The 14,198-nt window shown below is 41.6% G+C and overlaps 1 protein-coding gene and 1 long non-coding RNA gene across 6 annotated transcripts in view; one reads left to right on the top strand and one right to left on the bottom strand.

The window, feature by feature from the left end:
- Window positions 1-14,198, top strand: part of SAMD12 (sterile alpha motif domain containing 12) — a 1,186,303-nt gene that overhangs the window by 629,651 nt on the left and 542,454 nt on the right. The window lies entirely within an intron of this gene.
- The window catches only part of LOC141264512 (uncharacterized), a 49,536-nt gene that overhangs the window by 3,588 nt on the left and 31,750 nt on the right, over window positions 1-14,198 (bottom strand). For both annotated transcript variants that reach the window (XR_012319979.1, XR_012319978.1), the window contains exon 2: window positions 1,051-1,222. This is a non-coding gene — a long non-coding RNA (uncharacterized lncRNA). The remainder of the gene's footprint in view (window positions 1-1,050; window positions 1,223-14,198) is intronic.

Raw genomic sequence — 14,198 nt, 5'->3', positions numbered from 1 at the left:
TCCTAGGAGACCTCAGAATATTATACACATCCAGGGCAATTGGATTATCTGTTGAATTGAAAATTCAATTGATCATCTATTGTCCCAAGGTGTCAGTATTTTCTGGATCCTTTAATGTTTATTATTACAGAATCCTAAGGGACAGTGTGTGATCGTCCTGGAATCCTAGTGCTCAGTGTAGAGTTGTTCTGGAACTCCAGGGTTCCAGAACGATGACGTCTGACATCTAAGTGTCCGTGTGTAACGACCGGAACGACGGTCGAATGTGTATGAGGGATACGGCGCTGCTATGAATGACTCAGACCTCGCATAGTGGCAAATAACTTTCTTTATACTGGTCGCACAAATGACAGGGTTAAACAATTCTACAAAATATAGGCCACAACAGCCACTAACACAAAATACAAGTTATGCAGCTCGAGAGAGCCCAAGTGCCAATCTCGAGGGAATGAGCCAAACTACCCCTGGGCTATGCCGCTCCCACCCTTATTCAGTACAGGGCCTACCCAGGATGTTACCGCAGACATGGAACGTGGTCCTCCCAGGAATATAACCTTACACCCCCCTCCCACACTAATACAATGGGATCTGGGTACCCTTGTTTTCCCCTTAGAGAACCCTCATATAAATATTTAGCCAACACGTTACCTATACAGTGTACAGTTTCTCTTCTTACAAGAGCAAAGAGAAATCTCTCAGACTTAATACATATGCAAACAGTTAACAAACTAAACCTTTAATTAGACCCTGATCTCCGGCCACAGGGTTTGATCAGCTTCTCCTTCTCACCAAGCTCTTCAGCACATCCAGGTGTAAGCAGGAATTAGAATCAATCTCAGTCTCAAAGTGTAGTTCACAACAGGGCTCCTTTGTAGTATCCACGTACACAGAGTCTTAGTATACCAGATCCTTCACAATCTCTGGATCAAGCCTGATCAGTCCATCAGCAGTGATATATACCAGGCAGTTCTCAGCACTACTGGAACCACTAACTAGCTTTCCCTAACTGACTACACAGTTGGTGACCGGTCACATATCTCAGCTACTCACAAGGCACAGCTTCTTCTTGGACACACCGTCTGGCTGCAGTCTGTACAAGCTCCCAAACATCACTGGACATCAGACACGTCTCGTCTCCTCTGAAGACTTCCTGGTTCTCTGTTTCTCTCCGGGCTTTTTCTTTACTTGTTTCTTGCTGACCCCTAATGGCCGGACTAAGTCACTGCAGGAGAAATTTATACTGTCAGTAATATAAACTCATTACTAGAAAGACATGTCAACATGTTGCACGTGTGTCATTACAATGGAACATCAAGTGTCATTGAGTGTTTCATTGTTTCAGAACATCAAGAGTCTTCCCAGTCATTATTTTAGAACTTCAAGCATTTTTGTCATTCATCCAGAACCCCAAATGTCAATGTTCAATTGATGTGGAATTTCTACCCCAAAATTCATATGAAGAAATGCTATGACAAAGCTAATCTAGAAAAAAAGCTATTAAGAATTTGTCTTTAAGGCTATCATAGAATCATAGAATGTTATAGTTGAAGGGACCTCCAGGGTCATCGTGTCCAACCCCCTGCTTAATGCAGGATTCACTAAACCATCTCAGACAGATGTCTGTCCAGCCTCTGTTTGAAGACTTCCATTGAAGGAGAACTCACCACCTCTCGTGGCCGCCTGTTCCACTCATTGATCACCTTCACTGTCAAAAAGTGTCTTCTAATATCTAATCTGTATCTTCTCCCTTTCAGTTTCATTCCATCGCTTCTCTTGTTTTCATTGTCAAATGAGAATAAAGATGATCCCTCTACACTGTGACAGCCCTTCAGATATTAGTAGACAGCTATTAAGTCTCCTCTTAGCCTTCTTTTTTGCAGCTAAACATTCTCAAATCCTTTAGCTGTTCCTCGTAGGACATAGTGGAAAATTCTTCAGGAAACGCATCTTCTTTGTAGAGTTTTTGGAGGAGTTTTTTGTATCCTGGAGTGTTTTTGCTGCTTATTATTGTGGGAGACTATTTATTCACCATTGGGTTGATCGGCATGGGTATACCTGAGTCTTCAATCGGGAGACACACAAAGGCGCACACACCAGGTTGTCTTCTAGAGAGCCTTGTTTATTACAACATAGGCCCTCGGACAAACAAATGCCCTAGGACATTTTTTTTATGGGGGCCTTTTTTACATAAGAGATTGCATAACGGTTGCATAACTATTGACAAAAGTATTGGTAAAGGCAATGATCTGGCAAAGATACTGACTCCGTGACATGATGGATTGCCTTTATGGCGTTTTGACTACATCTCAAAAACCACCATAAACAGTTTGTCCTTGGCAGAAATAGAAGTTTGGACTTTCCTATAGTTGATCAGTGCCTACATTGGCAGATATTTAATCAGGAGCTGCTTCAAATAAGGGACATGCTTTCTTTTTGTTCCAACCAGGGATTTTTCAAATACTGAAGTAGAAAAAAATGCTCAAAAGACTGAAAATATGGACAGCAAAGTAGTTTACAAATGAATAGAGACAATCTTTAAAGTGTTTTTAAAGCAATTTTTCAGGCATTTTATGAAGCAAAGCTACTCCAAAACACTTAAAAAACTCTGTGTGCCTCTAAGCCACGTTCACACTTTTGTTTCGATATTACATTTGTCTGCTCTATTTTGAGGAACACACAAATAGAAATAATGTCCAAGATGGATAGAGTGACCCCATTGATTATTATTAGGTTAGTCTAAGTTCCATTTAGTGTCAGTTTTTAGAATGGAAAAAAAAGCCCATCACCCAGAACTTTATCCATTTTAAACACTTATGGGAACCCAGACCGACCCCATAATAATCAATGTTTTCCTTTGACATCAATGAATCAATTTTAGACATTAATTCATTTTTTTTTTCTTTAAAACACACGGAATGTTTAAACAGAAGTGTGAACGTAGACTTATACAAACAGGGTTACCAACTGTCTACAAATTCACAGACAGTCCATTATATTATAGGATATTTAAATAATGTCTGTGGTGTCCAATATAAAACCAAAAACTTTGGCTTCTGAGACCTCTGTTGATCATTAAAACAAGAAGTAGAAGAATTCAGTTAATGGGGTTGTCCAGGCTTGGGGCTCTATGTGACTGCAGACTTGTGATTCCTCACAGCTCGCACAGTGCATGCTGTCAGGATTCTTCGGTGCCGTTACCAGGAGCAGACGGTCATGTGATTGCAAGCATGCGATTTGCATACTTCTGGGCCATATTCTGACTAAATGTGTCCGATCTTGCTGAATTCATTTGTGTTGAGCGAAGCCACAAACGTCTGGTCGGCACGTAACCGAGTGTATGTAGATTGCAGCAATGGCACCAGAGAATCCTAACAGCTCTCACACTGCGCCCAGAAAGGATTCACAATTTTGCAGTCACATCGAGTGATTGCAAATTTGAACCTCATGCCTGGACAACCTCTTTAAGCGCTGCTATCCTCTGAAACTGAAGATGCGCTTAATCGAAAGTTTATGGAGTCCAACTTGGAGGAGAGCACAGCTCAACTTAGAGGAGAGCAGAGCTCAACTGAGGACTTCGGCTTCTTCATTTTAGTGATCAATGGGTCAGCACCAGACCACAACCTGTCAAAACTTTCTGACATGTCTCTATTACATGACAGACATTTTTTGAGAAAGTACAGTTACATGTTAACCACGTCAGTGTTGTCTTCACTTTCTTGAACTACTTCTAATTGTATCACTGAAACATAAAAAGCCTCAGAAATAAACTACTAAGAACTGCAGCCTCGACCAACTCAATGCTCTGACACAACTTTTCTATCATGAGATCAATGGAAATTTCTTTTGAACGTAAAAAGCTAATCTAACATAAAGACATCGTCTGATGCTCTATTGTAAACCTCATTGAATGACTGAAGAGTCCTTAAAAACACTACACGTCCTTTAAGGATGCATTACATTTATAGAAGTTGAATACTGAAAGATACTTCACTTTTTACTTCGCTGTCATCTTATAAAACGCTCTTATGTTCGTTTTTTTCTGGATTTATCTGTTATTTTTCCCAAAATCTGTTAATATTGCTTTGTTTGATTCAGTTGTACAGTGGCATGTAAATTTTTGGGCACCCCTGGTCAAAATTACCGTTATTGTGCACAGTTAAGCAAGTTGAAGATGAAATGATCTCTAAAAAGCCTAAAGTTAAAGATGACATATTTCCTTTGTATTTTAGCCCAAAAAAATATTGTCATTTTTACATTTTAAAAATTACAAAAAGGAAAATGGGCTGATGCAAAAGTTTGGGCACCTTAGGAGATTTGTGTGCTCAGATAACTTTGACCCAGGTTTCAGACCTTAATTAGCCTGTTGGGGTTATGGCTTCTTTACTATCATTAGGAAAGCCCAGGTGATGCAAATTTCCAGCTTTATAAAAACCCAGCCTCCATTAACCTTGTGCTAAAAAACAGCAGCCATGGGTTCTTCTAAGCAGCTGCCTATCACTCTGAAAATGAAAATGGTGGAGGCCCACGAAGCTGGAGAAGGCTATAAAAAGATAGCAAAGTGTTTTCAAGTTGCCTTTTCCTCAGTTCGAAATGTAATTAAGAAATGGCAGTTACTAGGAACAGTTGAGGTCAAGATAAGGTCAGGAAGACCAAGCAAAATTTCAGGGATCACTGCTCATAGGATTGCTAGAGAGGCAAATCAGAACACCCGCTTGACAGCAAAAGATCTTCTGAAAGATTTAGCAGACTCTGGTCTTGTCTTACATTGTTCTACTGTTCAGAGACACCGGCACAAATATGGCCTTCATGGAAGAGTCATCAAAAGGAAACCTCCCCTGCATCCTCACCATAAAAGTCAGCATCAGAAGTATGCAAAAGAACATCTAAACAAGCCTGATGCATTTTGGAAACAAGTCCTGTGGACCAATGAGGTTAAAATAGAACTTTTTGGCCACAATGATCAAAGGTATGTATGGAGTAAAAAGGAAATGGAATTTCAGCAAAAAAACATCTCGCCAACCATTAAGCATGGGTGTGGATAAATCATGCTTTAGGGATCTGTTGCAGTCAATGGCACATGGGAACATTTCACGGGTAGAGGGAAGAATGTAGTCAATGAAATTTCAACAAATTCTTGATGCAAACATAACACCATGTGTAAAAAAAAGCTGAAGGTGAAAAGAGGATGGCTTCTACAAATGAATAATCCACAGTAGACTACCTCAAAAGGCACAAGCTGAAGGTTTTACAATGGCCCTCACAGTCCCCTGATCTGAACATCATTGAAAATCTGTGGCTAGACCTCAAAATAGCAGAGAATGCAAGACGACCCAGGAATCTCAAAGAACTAGAAGAATTATCCAAGTAAGAATGGACAAAAATCCCTCAAACAAGAATTGAAAGACTCTTATCTGGCTACAAAAAGCATATACAAGCGGTGATACTTTCAAAAGGGGGTGCTACAAAGCACTAACCACGCAGGGTACCCAAACTTTTGCATTGGCCCATTTTCTTTTTTGCAATTTTTATAAGAGAATATATATGTATATATATATATACAGTATATACACACATATGTACAGTATATATATATCCACAAACATTGGTGACTGGTCTGCAAACCATGTCCTATGAGGAACGGTTGCAGGATTTGGGAATGTTTAGCTTGCAAAAAAGAAGACTGAGAGGAGACTTAATAGCTGTCTACAAATATGTCAAGGGCTGTCACATTGTAGAAGGATCATCTTTATTCTCATTTGCACAAGGAAAGACTAGAAGCAATGGGATGAAACTAAATGGGAGGAGACACAGATTAGATATTAGAAAAAACTTTTTGACAGTTAGGGTGATTAATGAGTGGAACAGGCTGCCACGAGAGGTGGTGAGTTCCCCTTCAATGGACGTCTTCAAACAGAGGCTGGACAGACATGTCTGAGATGATCTAGTGAATCCTGCTTTGAGCAGGGGGTTGGACCAGATGACCCAGGAGGTCCCTTCCAACTCTACCATTCTATGATTCTATGATTCTATGATTCTATATATATATATATATATATATATATATATATACTGTTTGTGGATATATATATTCTGTACATATGTGTGTATGTATATATACAGTACAGACCAAAAGTTTGGACACACCTTCTCATTTAAAGATTTTTCTGTATTTTCATGACTATGAAAATTGTACATTCACACTGAAGGCATCAAAACTATGAATTAACACATGTGGAATTCTATACTTAACAAAAAAGTGTGAAACAACTGAAAATATGTCTTATATTCTAGGTTCTTCAAAGTAGCCACCTTTTGCTTTGATGACTGCTTTGCACACTCTTGGCATTCTCTTGATGAGCTTCAAGAGGTAGTCACGGAAATGGTTTTCACTTCACAGGTGTGCCCTGTCAGGTTTAACAAATGGGATTTCTTGCCTTATAAATGGCGTTGGGACCATCAGTTGTGTTGTGCAGAAGTCTGGTGGATACACAGCTGATAGTCCTACTGAATAGACTGTTAGAATTTGTATTATGGCAAGAAAAAAGCAGCTAAGTAAAGAAAAATGAGTGGCCATCATTACTTTAAGAAATGAAGGTCAGTCAGTGCAAAAAAATGGAAAAACTTTGAAAGTGTCCCCAAGTGCAGTTGCAAAAACCATCAAGCGCTACAAAGAAACTGGCTCACATGAGGACCGCCCCAGGAAAGGAAGACCAAGAGTCACCTCTGCTTCTGAGGATAAGTTTATCCGAGTCACCAGCCTCAGAAATCGCAGGTTTTGGTCCGTACTGTATATACTGTACATATATATATAACTATACAGTACAGACCAAAAGTTTGGACACACCTTCTAATTTAAAGATTTTTCTGTATTTTCTTGACTATGAAAATTGTACATTCACACTGACGGCATCAAAACTATGAATTAACACATTTGGAATCATATACTTAACAAAAAAGTGTGAAAGAACAGAAAATATGTCTTATATTCTAAGTTTTACAAAGTAGCCACCTTTTGCTTTGATGACTGCTTTGTACACTCTTGGCATTCTCTTGATGAGCTTCAAGAGGTAGTCACCGGAAATGGTCTTCCAACAATCTTGAAGGAGTTCCCAGAGATGCTTAGCACTTGTTGGCCCTTTTGCCTTCACTCTGCGGTCCAGCTCACCCCAAACCATCTCAATTGGGTTCAGGTCTGGTGACTGTGGAGGCCAGGTCATCTGGCGTAGCACCCCATCACTCTCCTTCTTGGTCAAATAGCCCTTACACAGCCTGGAGGTGTGTTTGGGGTCATTATCCTGTTTAAAAATAAATGATGGTCCAACTAAACGCAAACCGGATGGAATAGCATGCCACTGCAAGATGCTGTGGTAGCCATGCTGGTTCAGTATGCCTTCAATTTTGAATAAATCCCCAACAGTGTCACCAGCAAAGCACCCCCACACCATCACACTTCCTCCTCCATGCTTCACAGTGGGAACCAGGCATGTAGAGTCCATCCGTTCACCTCTTCTGCGTCACACAAAGACATGGTGGTTGGAACCAAAGATCTCAAATTTGGACTCATCAGACCAAAGCATAGATTTCCACTGGTCTAATGTCCATTCCTTGTGTTCTTTAGCCCAAACAAGTCTCTTCTGCTTGTTGCCTGTCCTTAGCAGTGGTTTCCTAGCAGCTATTTTACCATGAAGGCCTGCTGCACAAAGTCTGCTCTTAACAGTTGTTGAAGAGATGTGTCTGCTGCTAGAATTCTGTGTGGCATTGACCCAGTCTCTAATCTGAGCTGCTGTTAACCTGTGATTTCTGAGGCTTGTGACTCGGATAAACTTATCCTCAGAAGCAGAGGTGACTCTTGATCTTCCTTTCCTGGGGCTGTCCTCATGTGAGCCAGTTTCTTTGTAGTGCTTGATGGTTTTTGCATCTGCACTTGGGGACACTTTCAAAGTTTTCACAATTTTTCACACTAACTGACCTTCATTTCTTAAAGTAATGATGCCCACTCGTTTTTCTTTACTTAGCTGCTTTTTTCTTGCCATAATACAAATTCTAACAGTCTATTCAGTAGGACTATCAGCTGTGTATCCACCAGACTTCTGCACAACACAACTGATGGTCCGAACCCCATTTATAAGGCAAGAAATCCCACTTATTAAACCTGAGAGGGCACACCTGTGAAGTGAAAACCATTTCCGGTGACTACCTCTTGAAGCTCATCAAGAGAATGCCAAGAGTGTGCAAAGCAGTCATCAAAGCAAAAGGTGGCTACTTTGAAGAACCTAGAATATAAGACATATTTTCAGTTGTTTCACACTTTTTTGTTAAGTATAGAATTCCACATGTGTTAATTCATAGTTTTGATGTCTTCAGTGTGAATGTACAATTTTCATAGTCAAGAAAATACAGAAAAATCTTTAAATGAGAAGGTGTGTCCAAACTTTTGGTCTGTACTATATTTATTTAATTATTTTTTATTTTTTGCCTAAAATACAAAGGAAATGTGTCATCTTTAACTTTAGGCGTTTTAGAGATCATTTCAACTTCAACTTGCTTAACTGTTCTCAGATTACTATCACCATTTACATAATTATGAGGCAACTTTTAAATAATCAGAAATAGAGAATTTAAAGAGGAATGGTCAATGGTCAGTAATATGTAATTCTCCTGAATCCGGCAATGTTTTTCTTTTATTCCTGTGCCTCTCCATTCCTGAGATATGGCCTCCTCTTCTCTGTATATAAAATTTGTCTTTTTAGTCAAGAGGGTGTGGTACTTATGACAATGCCCACAGAGAAGAGTTGAGGGCCACACCCACATTGATAACAAGACTAGATTTACATACAGGGAATAGCGGGCGATATTTCAGGAACAGATAGGCCCAGGAATAAAAGAAAAATATCGCCGGACTCAGGAAAACATAGGCATTTACCCCAAGTAAAAAAATATATATTTATGGCAAGTGATAGATTCTCCTTAAAGGAATTCACTAGTATAATGATGGCTTATCCATAGGGTAATGCTAAAACATTAATGGATTATCCTTAGGGTGGGTTATTAAAGTGTATGCTACTACCTAGTGGTCGTTGATGGTTCAGCCTCTGGGACCCTCACCGATCCTGAAAATGAAGGGGCTGTAACACTTGTTTAGTGCTGAAACCACTTCACTACTCTTCACAGATTTACCATCATTTTAAGATTTACCCCTTTAAATGACATAAATTACAAGGGCTGTAGTGCTATGTACTCTTCCCACTAATGATTAGTGGAGGTCATAAGGATTAGCGCGTTCAAACACATGGTCTATTCTATGAAAAATTAATCAATGGTTTAGTCACTGAAAACTCATACTACATGTACATTTTATACGTAAATGAATCATTATGGCCAATGGCAGATGGATCCGTTTACGGAATTGGGTCACAAAAAAAAATTCCTACACTTCCCCTTTAAAAAAAAAAATAAAAAAAATAAATAAATCATACATTAAATGGATAAAAGCTGCATGCCACTGTATGCACTCTGTACATGTTTTTCTAGCACAGGTAAAAAATAAAATTCAGATTTGAGGCTCTGTGTTCCTATGATAGCACTGACAGCTAAGGGACCGGAAGTGTTTTCAGTAGGGCATAGGTGTTGCTTATTAAATTTCTGAAAAGTCTATACAAAAAAAAAATATATTTTTCTCACTTTTTTGGTATACAGCATAATTTTGGTAATCCTCTCTTCATTTCTACAGACTGGCTGGTAATATCGTATGATAAGAACTCCAACAGTGAAATTAAATACATATTTTAACAGCAGAATCCAGACGCAGACCATTGATTAAACCTGCGGTATTAAATCATTAATGTTCACTTCATCTACACTGAGACTTTTCTAATGAGTCCCGGTACAGCATGCTTATGAACTTTGACTGCTTAATCTCCTGCTGTTCCACATTAGATCGCGGCCTGTCTCCGATACTTAGTCGGGATCTATACGTAGAAGCATTTCGCTAATATCACCGTGATAAAGGGTCAACCCTCTATTAAAGATTTGCCAAATTCTGGGCAAAATTTTTATCATTGTTCTATTTTCTCCAACTAGTACTGAACACTATAAAACCTTTGGGGACTTTTTTTTTTTTTTTTGGTAAATCCATGTATTTGGGACTAAAAATTATTTTTAGAATTTTGTTTCATGACCTGTTACGGCCAATACGGTTTCTTAACTGATACCTTTTTTCCTCAATCCAACGTAACCAGAGATCCCCCTGATCCCTTCCCTGAAATAAAAACTCCACAACAAGTTATCTGTTGGAAATATTTTGGCCACAGCGACGTTTATTAACAAACAACAAATAACAATAACATAAATATATATATATGAATAAATGAAGGGAGGGTTCTTGGAGCTAATAGATCTGGCTTTAAATAACTCAAAATTAAACCGCCATTTTACCCTCAGCCGTTCAGCACCAGCTCGAGGGCACCAAAACTTCCACATTCCGTGGAAGCCCAACCAACAAATTGCTCCCGAGGTAAAAACCCCATCCAGAGCCCATAACCGACTGCCAGATCACCCCCACTCAATTTAAACCAACTCCAAGAACCCCACCCCCCCGCCACCACGAACAGCCCTGAAACCTTAGGCTCGTGAGTGCCCCAAAGCCACCAACACCCTTTCAATTCCTTCCTGTATTGTAAGGGCCCAAATATCCATACCTATATCATTGAGATGCACCCCGTCCTTCCGCCACAAATTTCCAACCCCTGCTTCCAACTCCAAATGCCTAATACTTATGCCCCCATTCCTTACCACGAACCCAGACACTGCCCTATTCAATTTTATTCGTGCCCTGTTTGTGCCTTTTTCCGATCGAACCGCCCGCCATTTTTTCCTGGGCACTATATCCGACCAGACCGTCAAAATCCCCGAAAACGAGGTCCACAATCTCAATAGATCAAAACGAATATCCCTAATCAACTCCCTCACTGGACGTGCCCCCAAATCATTTCCTCCCAAATGCACCACTAAAATATCCGGTGTTCAATCTAACCTCGCCGCTTTATGAAATTCCGACAAAAGGCGCCCCCATACCATGCCCCTAAAATAGAGCCACCTTATGACCGCCTGTGCCCTTGAAAAACCTAATTGCCTACCATCCCTCCTTATGTCGGCGCGCAGCGCCCCCCAATGCACATATGAGTGTCCAATGATCCAGACTAACGAGGGAACATCACCTAAAAGAATAATAAACAAGCATGTTAGCAGCTATTCCAGATCTAACAAAGTTTTTGCGGCAATTAACTGCGAACATATGACAAATAACGGTCCGAACTCCATCTTCCGATCCGTTTTATCGTCTCAGCCCCTAAACCGCGTCTATTAGCCTCCGACGCTGCACCGATCCTAAAGGAATGCGAACCGTAAATCTCGGGACTGAGACCCAACTCCTGCACCCCCTTTTTTAAGACCGCTATTAATTGAAAACGGGAAAGAAATGACCCGTCGCGATGCCGTAATAGTGGGCCCGATCTATTTGACCACAATTGCCAGTAGGCCTCTAAGCACCTTCTAGGGCACATGAGAGCCCCTTCCACTCTGCCTAACACGACAAGCTTCCCTTTTCCAAACTGATCCGTTTTAGACCGTCTGATCCAAAAATCGATCCCCCAGGCCCAGCAGCTCATGTCTTCGGCTAATAGACCACCCTCTCTATTCCTACTAGGGGCTACCAACTCACCCACTCTCATAGCCCCGAAAAAGCCTAGAGCAAATGCCAACTTAAACAATGCCGCCTCGAAATTGGAACAACAAATGGTTTCCAAAACCAGACCCAACCTTTCCAATATGCTAAAAGTGACTGGCCTACGCTTATCCAAACTCTTGTTTCCTTTTTGAAAACCCCTGAGAGCCTGCTTGACCAAGAAGGATTTCGTAACGTAGGTCAAACCCTGTAACTTAAAACCAAAAGCAAGCCCGGCTATAAATTTACTCACTCTGGATGTTGACCACCCTGAGTCCGCTGCTTTACCAACAAAAAACAATATCGACAACGTCCTATCCCTGTCACTCTCTAATGCCCCCCACTGTGACACCCAACTTTGCCATATGTTTCACGATGCCTCATAAGTAGCCCAGGTTGAACTCGCCACCGACTCTTGGATCAATCTTCCGGCTCGTCCAAAACCAGCTGCCACAACCGCGAAGGGCATTCCACTCCTGCGACTTCTGCCTCTGGTGCCAATGAACGGAAATGCTCCCACTGGAAACGAGACAAAGCATCCGCTATAGAGTTTTTGACACCTGGCACATGTACAGCCGAAATCCATGCTTTAAGCTCCAAGCAGTGGAGCACCAATTCCCTGACCAACTTGATGACTGGAGGAGACGAGGCCGATAGGCTATTAATCACTTCCACCACGCCCATATTGTCGCAATGGAACCTAACTCTCCGATTCGAAAAAGACTCGCCCCAAATCCAGATCGCGACTACAATTGGGAACAGTTCCAAAAGAACCAGATTTTTTGTGAAACCCCTCTCTTTCCAGGAATTGGGCCATTTGCCTACGCTCCACTTTCCCTTACAGAAAACTCCATATCCTGCTCTGCCAGCCGCGTCGGTATAAATCTCGCAATCAAAGCTGTTCATGAAATCCTGCTGAATCAACGACCTGCCATTGTACGTGTCCAAAAAACGCTTCCACACCAACAAATCCTCTCTATGCTCTCTATTCAAACGAATAAAGTGATGCGATGCCTGCACTCCCGCCGTTGCCCTTGACAACCTATGACAAAATATTCTACCCATAGGCATGATCCTACAGGCAAAGTTCAGTCTCCCCAGCAGTGATTGAAGCTCCTTCAAAGTCGTCTTACGCAATTTTACCATTCTCACAACCTCCTGTCTAAGTAACAGCAACTTTTCTTCGGGCAGTCGACACTCCATATGTTCCGAATCAATCAAAATGCCTAAAAAAGTCAATACCGTACAAGGACCTTCGGTCTTTTCTTTTGCCAGAGGAACCCCGAAACGTTCCGCAACCCACACCATGGCTGCTAACAAATTATTACAAACCAACGAATTAGGTGGGCCTATGAACAAAAAATCATCCAGGTAGTGGATAACAGACTGGACACCTGCAACATCCCTGACAGCCCATTCGAGAAAAGTACTGAACGTTTCAAATAATGAACATGAAATAGAGCAGCCCATGGGCAAGCACCTATCCAAGTAGTAACCAATGTTCCAAAAACAACCCAACATTGGAATGCTGTCCGGGTGAACCGGAAGGAGCCGAAAAGCTGACTCAACATCCGTTTTTGCCAACAGTGACCCATGCCCGTACCTGCGAACCCAAGCCACAGCCGCATCAAATGAAGTATATTCCACAGACCATAATTCTGGGGCTATACCATCGTTGACCGAACAACCTTTTGGGTATGACAGATGCTGAATCAGACGAAATTTGTTCGGCTCCTTCTTAGGCACAACCCCCAACGGAGAAATGATCACGCCTTCCACTGGTAAACTATCAAAAGGCCCCGCCATGCGACCCAACTCGACTTCTTTTGCCAACTTAACACTAACAACCTCTGGATGCAACAAAGCAGACCTAAGATTCTTAACCGAAAAGGGGACTGTATGCTCAGGAGGCGGGATCCTGAAACCTTCTAAAAACCCATCACTAATAATTCTGGCCTTCGCTTGATCAGGGTATCTATTTAGAAAGGGGGCCATCCTTGGAAGATTCACCGGAGTCGCCCCCTTGACCAGAACCCGCCGACATTCGTCCCTTTCCTTTCTTGAAACATTTTGCCGCCCCGTGGGAGCTCCCGTTACAATGGGAGCAAACATGCTTGAACTTACAGCCATTCCCAAATTTACACTGGCCGTCATTAAACTGCCAGCACGTTCCTGACTTATCTTTTCCTCCCTGTGCTCCCTGGCTGCCTCCGCCCGTTCCTGATGAGTAACTCCCGCTCCCCCCGCTCCCGTGAAAGGACTGCCCATATCTAGCGGGAGCCATTACTTTTAACCAAAGCCCAATATCTTTTTGGTCCCACCTGATTTCCGGCCGTACCGCCTTCCTCTGTCTGAATTGCTCATCATACCTAAGCCATGTTTGTCCCCTGTAAGTACGATTCGCTTCCCCAATCGCATCTAAATAGCAGAATAAACCCGAGCAATTCTCAGGAAACTTCTCCCCAATGACCCCGGC

Source organism: Phyllobates terribilis, unplaced genomic scaffold, assembly GCF_046119375.1.
Source record: "Phyllobates terribilis strain yellow unplaced genomic scaffold, ASM4611937v1 Scaffold_4__5_contigs__length_816908805, whole genome shotgun sequence".
NCBI lineage: Eukaryota > Metazoa > Chordata > Amphibia > Anura > Dendrobatidae > Phyllobates > Phyllobates terribilis.
The sequence above is the reverse complement of the archived record's forward strand: the minus strand, read 5'-3'. Positions and strand labels throughout refer to the sequence as shown.